This window comes from Pagrus major, chromosome 1 (assembly GCF_040436345.1).
Source record: "Pagrus major chromosome 1, Pma_NU_1.0".
NCBI classification, from domain to species: Eukaryota; Metazoa; Chordata; class Actinopteri; order Spariformes; family Sparidae; genus Pagrus; species Pagrus major.
In genome coordinates, this window is record NC_133215.1 from 23224543 (window position 1) to 23234927 (window position 10385).

Genomic DNA, 10385 nt, shown 5'->3' on the forward strand with positions numbered 1-10385 from the left:
ATTCTCTTCGGGGTCGGCTGTCATGTGACGAAATGTGTCACAGACCCCAGTGAAGGGGTTGGTTGTCGCAAATGCCCAAGATGTATTTGAAAATCCGTGTCTTTTGAACAGAAAGCTCAAGGAGGGTAAAGTCACTTCAGACCTTTCTGACTGTAAGAAAATCTATTAATTATATCTATTTTTTAGGGATTCTAATGTAAGTAAAACGTGTGCCCCAGCCCCACCCTATACAGCTGTATAGTGTTTTGAAAATGGAAGTATTTCTTTTATTCTGAGACAGAAGGGTGATTGTCTCCAAAATTGTTTGCTAAAATGAAGTGATTTATGTGACTGAGTATTATTGTGTTGTATTTGTATGTAACATAACACAACTGGTGCTAACTTAATCTGTACAACTTTGATAGTCTTAAGCCTTCTCAACTGCCATTTAAATACTTTCACTGTATCTCAATAACCTCTCTCGAGCTTGTATGTGAGTCACGTGGTAAATATGTGTGTTACGGTGTGTGAAACGTGTGTTACGGCTCTGAAACACTGCCACACTGTATGACATGTTCATACAATGAATATGGATCTCTGTAGATAAATGTATATCAAAAACAGTGAAAGGGCACACAGTAATGTCAGATCATTCCAGTACAGTATGCTGTGCGATGTATCAGTGTAAACATTATTTGTACCGACTGTCTAGTTTACTCTCCATTTGCTCAGGGACGATGTGTGGAACAAGTGAATCTACTTTTAGAGATTTAGAGCATGAGAGAGAAAATCGTTTCAGTTGTGTTGGTTCTCCTTACTGAAGCCAGACAGATGACTGTTGCAGTTGCTGTGTGTAAAAACAGAGGTGAGAGCGTTTTGTATGTGTTGCTGTTAATTAACATGACTCCTATTCCTTCATTTATCACCTTTGCGTTCAGAGGGTTTGTGTCGGGTGCAGATTTCTCAACTCAACTTGAGTGATACTGTTGTTATCTTGAGTGGTTAATCCAAAACCCCTTAAACGGGGCTTTTTGTTTAGTATTCAAACAAGATACAATACAGTACACAGAACAACATCGTCGACAACGTGAAACTGAAAATGTACTGAGCCACATTACAAGAACTGCAACGATTAGTCAATTTGTTGATGGGAAGAAAATTAATTTCCAACTAGTCTGATAATTGATTAATTGTTTTTTAAACAAAAATGTCAAACATTTACAGGTTCCAGCTTTCTAAATGTAAGGATATGCTGCTTTTCTCTCGGATTCATGAGGCTAGATGAAGAGTCTTTGACGTTGGACTGATAATTGGACAAAATAAGACATTTGCTTTGGTCACTTTGTATTGTGAGAAATGTTTCAGAATTTAGTATTTTGTAGACTAAACTGTTAATCAATTAGTCCTGTAAATAATCAACAGATTGATCGACAATAAAAAATACCCTAAATATAACCCAATTAAACAGAAAGGGGAGAAACAAACAACAAGCACAGTGTGTTGTAGCGATGGACTGGCAAGTATGTCACATGAAGAGTTCAAAGCTGACATAACCAGCAGGAAAATAACTCAAGTCAAGTTTAGGCTTTGCTTAGAGACAAGTTAATTTCTACATCAAAGTAAAATTTTATAAATAATTTCTATTTAAGTTATATTTGAAGCTGTCGTTTGAGCTAACTTCCTTTCTGTTTAGCAGTTAGCAATCCCCTCCCTCCTCTCTACGTCACAACGCTTGCACAACTATTTTCTTCTCTGTCCTGATTGGATAAAGTGGGCAAGGATACCAGAAGATTTCTTTTCTCTTTTACTGCATGAGCAGGGGGAGGAGAGACATGGCTTACTGACCAAATACTCTATAACAGTGATTACTATTGGAATATAGAGCACTTATTTTAATAAGAAAATAAGTCATTAGATCAGATTAGATTAATACTCAGCTTACAGGTAACTCCACTTTGAGACTTTCTTGTGGTTTAATGTAAGATATGAAGAATACGAGAATGAGAATTAATCCATGGCATTTGCCTTTCTTCATAGAGGAAGTATTTAGCTGATGACACGGGGTTGATCATGCTCTGCTATGAAACTGTGGCAAACCGTCGGGCAACCACAGGGTGTTAAAGGAAATCGGCATCAGCCAACTTGATGCTTCACTGAACTAACAGGCTCCCAAATGCTCATCCAGACTTCTGAAAAAGCTTATCTCCATGTCTCCAAACAATAGTGGAGCAAAGTGGGTGTATGTTGTATGTGTGTGGAGGGAGGTCTAGCAGAAGTTCACATTACTCATTCTTGGTAAAGCGCCCGCTTGACTGGGTTCCATGTCAGCTTCATGGTTTGTTCCCCAGTGGAATATTTTTAGCAGCAGCTGGAATTGGTTTAATTTGGTTGTTGGTTTGTGAATCAGAGTCACAGCGGTTGCCATTATTAAACATACAGTGTCGTGAGAGGGCATGTAGTCTCTGCTATCCCAGCTGAAGTTGTCATTCAAGTCACTGAGGGGGAGAAGGGAAGACTTGAATTGGAATGGACTTATTTTCATTCTGTATGTGTGTGATGAATCCTTGTTATGCCAAACTGGTCTGATGACCTTGTTTCCTGTTCCAGCCCTGAATATGAGAGAGTCTTTTTCACCCCTCCCTTCTGTCCATTGCCCAGGCTGCTAAGCCCTGTGAATTTGAATGCCATGGACCCTCACTGGTATTTTCACCCACAATAAAGCCGCACCGCACCACACCATACCCCCTCCCTCCCTCCTGTTGTGTGCCAGTGAAATATCTCCTCCAGTAATTGAGAGGAAAATGGCAGGGTCACCTCTCCATGCAGTCACAGACCTGCCGACATCCTTGTTAGCATCGGTACCTCGCTGTGAAGGACGGATAAAATAACGCTAACGTGCCTCAACTCTGGTCCTGTTTTTGTAACCTGATTTGCAGGCACGACAAATGGTTCAGCAGCAGGTCACACTTCAGCTGTCTTTATACCAATACTGACACACACAATGCCATCACAAAATCATTAACAGCCAGCAAATGATTTATTGAAAAAACACAACTAATCCTCATGCTTAAACACCATGACCATTGCAGCTGATCAGCTACAGGCACACTGGACCTTCATTGTACGGCCACAGTTTGGTTAGGTTAAGGCAACAAAACTTCTTGGTTAAGTTCATGAAAAGATCATAGTTTGGGTGGGTTAAAATAAGTATATTACTTAAGTGACTTAAAGCAGAAATAGTTAGCATTTCAACCTGTTATTTAACTGTGTCATGTCCTGGTAGTAAGAGGAAACACATGTCAGTGGGCAAACAGACTTTAACACAACACTCGAGCTCTGCATTGAGTGAAAGCCCGTCCGTTCATTCTTGTTTTACCTCGGTGTCTATCACTCTCCCTTTTCACCTCCTTCAGTGGGGTTCTTTTGCAGTCTAGAGTTTCCACAGTTATTCCACCGTTTCCTTGGGATAGCAACCAAGGTAAACAATGCCTGTTCCTGCTTTGGTAGCACAATGGCACAAGGGTGGTCCTTGGTGTCGTAATTTTACCTTCATTTTTCTTGACAAAGTCCAGCCCAGTAGCAGACCGAATAGCACGGTGAAAGTGAGGTTTACAGTATTTACTTCAGAATGATAAGTAGAAGCAAAAAAGTTGTCTATTGACACTTTAACTTGCGTAATGTACGTCCACCCCAACCTCCTTCTTATTTGGACTTTAACACTTTTTATCCTATGTCACCCGACTTCTTTCTTTGCTATCATAACAATTACTACAGCCACTAGGGGTCTCCGCCTAGCGTCGTAATATACTATGGTCGTTGATAGCAGGCTGCCTCTTGTAACACTTGGAAGGATGAAGACAGCTCAGTGTTGGTTTAACTATAAACAATTACCTTTATAATTGGTAAATTATATTAAAAAAAATACAAATTGAGGATATATATTCTGTATAAATGGGGTAAAGTTGACACTAGATTCCATTTTCTTCCATCAAATAATGACGTAACCTGTTTAAGGAATCGTTTTCGGACCATTTGTGTCATCATAAACAAGGAAAAATACATCACATTTGAGGGTATTTTTCTTTTCTAAAACCAAAAGTTGCAAGTAAACACATTACCTAGCAAAAATGCATTTATTTGCAACGTTTCGCGTTGTACTAGACCTCCTTCAGGCAAATCCTTTCTTAACTAAAACCATCAACATCGTTCTGTCCAGTATAATGTCATGAATTGGTTTAAGTCACCAGTGAGAGTAACACCATTTACCACGTGGATGCTTGGAGATCATTCACTCGGGTAGGAATCACTGTTTCATCAGCAGTAAATGTTAGTTTAATATCATGTGAACCTCACACTGTTCATTAGCACAACATGTACTTAGAAGTTACAGGATGAATGAGATATCCCATCTCCACAGGCTTTCTCTCTCCTCCAGAGTTCTGTTTGAAAATGTAAAATGGCTGGGGTTTCTCCCAGTACGGGGCCTTGATTCCTCGCTCCCTGTTGATATCGGTGCCTGTTAATCCAGGAACCACAGGCATCCATTAGCACGACATCTGTCATTGCGCTAAGACTGGATTTAGTCAGCAGCAGTTGGAGCCAGACCTTTTTCATCTGCTATGACAAAATGAAATGAAAAACAACAGATCATGGTGTAGTTTAATATAAACCTGTGACTATAAAGTAATTAGTTTGATCAGATGGATACAATAAAAGATATAAAATGGTAAATTGGTTTAAAAAAGAGAGCGAGAGAATCAGGGCAGATTTTTTCGTTTTAAGTGAGAATCTCATAAAAGAAAGTCTGAATTTCATTATAATTAAATCATGAATGTGAGATTGGTGCAGACAAATTTATTTTGTGTTATTTTAAGTTTTTGTCCATGATTGTGCTCCATAAAATTCTTGTGCACAACCTTCAACCCTCTATGGTCATATTTCACATTGTTTCAGCTGAGGACTTGTATTTTGGGTGAAATAATAACATAGTTTATCAATAATGTAAAATATATGGTACTACCTGATAGGCCTGTAAATACAAAGTGTCTTTAATTATTTCCATGAAAAGTTTGTAATGTATCATTTTGCTGATAAATTACTCTGAAATAAAAAAAAGAGTGAATGGAAAATGAAGATATGTTTGATTTGCTTAAAGGGCACACAGTTTGCTCAACATGATAAATGAAGTTTTTAACATGATTCACTGACAACATTATACGCACATACACAAATGTGCACGGTGGAACTTTGTACCTTTCTTTACTGAGCTTACTAGCTGAGCTAAATACAAATGCATTGAAAATTTTCAAATTGGTCGAAATATTACAGGAACCTCTATTTCCCAAGTGTGCTTTTGTTTTTGTTTTCTTGAAAAATGATAAAAATGAGTAAGCCCATGTGGTTAAGGACTAAATATAGTATGGCACAGAAATAGCTGTATCTAAAAAACTACAAAAGCTTGGTGCCACTGAAGTAAGAACAACTTCAATTTCAATTACATATGCTTTGATCCAGTGTAAATCTGATATTTAGCCTGTAAAATGATTGTTAAACTTACTTTTGTGATTTTCTGCATTTTGAAAAAGAAATCTGTCAATGAAGACATGATAAACATTTGAAGTCCATGTTTTTGTCATGTGTAGCCACAGCAGTCATTAGTCATTAATGGGTTAATCAAGTGAGTCCTACTTTGATGATTGATGTGTTTGTCTTGACAGCTGGTCATGCAAGTCAAGTATATTTGCATTGCTCAATGTCACCTACAACAACTCAATGGACTTCATGGAGCCACAACAGCAATGAGTCTAAACCCAGCAACATGTCGCTAAGAAGAAAAAGGAAACACTTCATTGTTTGTCAAGAGGAAGAGGCAAACAGTTTCAACAGGATCCATGTGAAGAATGGCCATAGTGGTGGTTGACCACACAATGTTGGAGGACCTTGCTGTGCACATAATGTACATCACAAAATCTTGCAAAGAATGTTAATCATTTCAGGAACCACAGTTAAATCTAATTGTAATTCAATAAAAGTCAGTTCACCAATAAGCACAATAATCTTAATTGTCTTGTAGTGTTAAACGTTATATATTGATTATGCAAAGGTTGATTAATTAGCTTTTTCATTCGCACACAAATCATTGTACACATCTAACAATCTTGTGTTTTATGTGTAGATTATGTAATACACGTTTGTGACCATTTATCTCCATACTTTCAAACCTTTTAAAAAACAAAACAAAGCTGGTTTATGTCAACCAAGACCAAAGACTGAACCACTCAGTGATTTAAAATACACATTAACTTTTCCAGAAAACGATCGCTTACTCTTCTGACAGTAACATGAGGGTGTTATCCCAGTAATTGAGAAGCAGTCAGGATGAGCCATAACCAATGTAGCCTTGTGTCCTCTGTGGTTATAATCACTGGTACGGCTCCAGTGTGGCTGTCTCAATGCAACAAGGGTCAGAGGTCGAACCAGCCAATGTGTGTGAGGTCAGGGGTTGTTGCCTCTTTGGATGTCATTGTGTCAGTGCCATCAATCAAAAAGATGGTGAGTGTGTGTGAAGAACCAGATTGATTAAGAGTTCAATGGGGATTGTTTGTCTGGTAAATGATCCCGACCACCACACAGTGAGTCCCTCAACTGCCACTGTGGCAGCTCACTGAACATGTCTGCCAGACAATCAAATTTTTTTCTGCCACTTCTGAAATCTATGGAGAACAATTAAGAATTTGTAAACACTGAGTCAGTGATACCTGACAGTAGTAAAAAAATATGGCAGCCCAGTCGCCAGAATAAATTGGTGGCAGTCAATATTTCTGCAAACCACTGATCACCACTGCTTCCAAGTTCGTACGTGCCATAGCCTACGTACCATACTGACTACTGACTATAAAATGTGTCATATCACATTTGCATCAGAGTGTTTATGACCTGACTTTCAGATCAAGAGGTAGAGGGGATGGTTTTGGAGTTACTAGGCAAGAAGGCTGCCAAGCCAGACCACAGTTCAAGCCTGAGTGTCGACATTGGTATAAGTGAAATCACAGGATACTTTGCAGGAGACCAGGGACATCTCTGTCTGAGTGTGTGGCCACTAAAACAGGTATTTTAAACCAAAACATGATCTTTTCCCAAGCCGGACAATAAACACAGACATGTCACAACATGAAATTGAACGTTGAACCAAAGGAAGTTCCAACATATACATGGTTTGCAGAAATGTGAATTGCCAACATTTATAGTGGCGATTGAATTGAATACAGAATATATCACGTAACATTTATCCATGACTATTCTGAATTTTTTTTTTTTTGTAAATTATATTTTTTAATATAAGAAAAACCTGACATGGTGGCAGATGAGCTGAAAATTATATCTGTCACAGCCAACATTTACCCCATATTTGTCAGATGGGAGGTGCTAATTGCATTCCCTGTGTGTGATACATACAAGTATAAACACACAAAAACACACACACATGCACACACTGGGTCTGGCACACTGAAGGCCTGTTAAATCCAAACCTGTGATTTTCCTGCTGACTGGTCACAAACTCAACTCTCTGTAATGCAGGTTATCAAACAGCTACTAACAATAAAAGGCTGATCAATAAAATATGGATAAAAGTATTCTCATTATTGATTAATCTATAAATAACTTGGTCTAAACATATGAGAGAATAGTAAAAAACTATTTTGTCCAACTTATAACCCCAGACACAAAAGATTTTTCAGTTGAATACCTTTGAGCTGTCCCTGGTTGACCCTCACCTTACATGAGCTTGAACTCATCAAACTCTCTGGAATACGAAGCATGTAGGAGGCATGGGTCCTAACACCCAAAAAGATTAACATGGGTGTAGTAAATATATTTTGAAAGCACAGGTGCAAAGCCAAGACGTTGGTATTTCATAGTATACTACTACTTATATCCTAATAATAGTTCAGAAGAAGTGAGGAGTATTTTGAGTCTATCCCAGTTTACACAGGGTGACAGAGAGCGAGGATCCACCCTGGACTATAGATAGAGTTAATATTCCGATGGACTGTTTACACTCACTGGTCCAACAAACCTATATGGTTGGTGCAGATACACTGTAGTCTGATTATAAGCCTTCATAAATCAAATACATCAAAGATCCAGAGGCTAATACAGATGTGGAACTCTTTCTGTGAGGTGGCAATGCTAACCACTGCAACACTGTGCCACAATACATACAGTCATAGGTTCAGACTGTTCATAAAAGTACTTTTCAAAATAAGAGACATATTCTATGGTACTATTTGCAATTTTTCTATTACTACACACTGATATTCACATGGCAAAGCATCTGGAAAGTGATAAACTTTTGATGTAGATGTCTACTCGACGGCATCATAGTTTTCGACCTAACTCTAATATCTTATTAAGGATTCTCTGTGCATTAGCTAAATTGCTTTGTTATAATACAATCAGCTCAAGGCATCAAACAAACTGAACATTTTCACTTCCATCCAATTATCCGTTATTATCTAACTACCTGTTTGAAAGTGAAAAATTGCTGAGATTATTACACAAATATCCATTAGATTAGGAGCCTTTGTGCGAGGTGCCTGTTTGGATAGATGGATGATTATAATGGACACTTTGGATGCAAACACTTTCAATTTCACATCCAAATACTGTTGGTGCGTTCCATAATTCAGACAAACTGGACTTGTTTTAAACCTGATGGATCCTGTTTGCAATATGCTGTGAAATTTATTGTAAAGCTGCTGCAAGTGGAGTTCTCCTGTTGCCATATCTCAGCGTGTGAAATAGTGAGCGAAATGGTATAATTACCCAAGCTACATAAATCAGGGACAGGTTGTTGTCTTAAACAGTCTCTCTAAGGGTTACTACAGCAACAGTGCTGTCTGGGACATAAGTGGGTGGGTATAGTTGGTGGTAATGTCTGACAGATCCCTCAGCTGGAGACTACACTCAGACATATGTTAGCCTTTTATGTGTGCAGGTTTGCAGTGATTTCCTAAATTCTGCTTTGTTGTCGTGAGAACTTTTTGACTTTGAATGGTGCCTGTGCTCTCGCTGGGGGGGGAAGTGGGTCACAATTCTTCTAAAGAGACAGAGAAAGTGGGCCAAGGCTTAAAAAAGATAAACAGAGACTCACCACTACGATTTACTGTAGGGGAGGGATTAGCACACCTTTATGGTTGCTTAGAGTTTGAGGGATGTTTTCTGTCTCTATTTCCCCTCCACTTATTGTACAGCCCTTTTTAGTGAGATATACTGTATATTAAAGGGATTTATTTTTTCTAACTTTTACTGTATAATGACAGTCTACAGATTACATTTTCACGTATTACAGGAAAAATCCAAGTCCTTTAAATCTGTGTGTGTACAACTTTTGACCACGTTGCTTGGTGAACTTTGGTACGTTTTGCGCTTAACTGGCTACATTTTAGAGTAGAGGAGAGGTGTCCAGTACTCTACAATTTCGTAGCTAGATTTTAGAAACATTTTCACCTGTCCAACACATCTCGGGCAGTGTAAGTGCCCTTAAAATCAAGGGGCAAGGGCATTTTTCTTACTGTGGCATTGTGCTCTGCTCTGGCCATTGCAGTTCAGGTTGTTATCTGTTGTATAAAATAGAGCAGGAGCAGGCTCAAACACTTTCTCTTGGCAACTGCTGAAGCAGAGGTCGACGAGGTAGGCAGGCATTGAATCTTAAAGGAGACATATTATGCTTATTTTTAGGATTATCATTTTATTTTGGACTAGAATAGGTTCACATGCTTTAATGCTCAAAAAACACATCAGTTTTACTTTCCAGTACAGCAGCACTGTATTTCCCCTCTGTCTGAAACGCTCTGTTTTAGTTCCTGTCTCTTTCAGGGCCCCCCTCCTGAATACTCAATCTCCTCTGATTGGTCAGCTCACACAAGCCTGAGCCAGCACTGCTAACAACAAAATAGCAGCTGTGCTAAATCAATTCTTACCTGCCAAATTAGCCGCTAGTCTAATATATATCTGACCTTGCATGATGTCACATGTCACAGAATTAAAAGCGAGACTACTGACGAGGCATTTCAGGAGCAGTGTTTTCTGTGGGAGAGAGGAGCTTCTGTCTGTGCGGACTTTGACTTTTAAAACTTTCAGAAAAACCTTTATAACTCACTTCCTCCGTGCAGTGGTGATCTTTACATAGCATTATGAAAGCTTGTGGGTTTTTTTTATTGTTATTGAGGGATAGGTATTCTTACTTATTGGAACTTATCCACTCATATTACTACAAAATAAGCTGTTGCATAAAAATATTCTAAACAGGACAGTACTCAGGATGTGAATGCCCTTGCTGAAAACCCACTTTTGGGAAGTTCACACAAGCGACGAAAAATGTTTTTATCTTCACATCGTAGAGA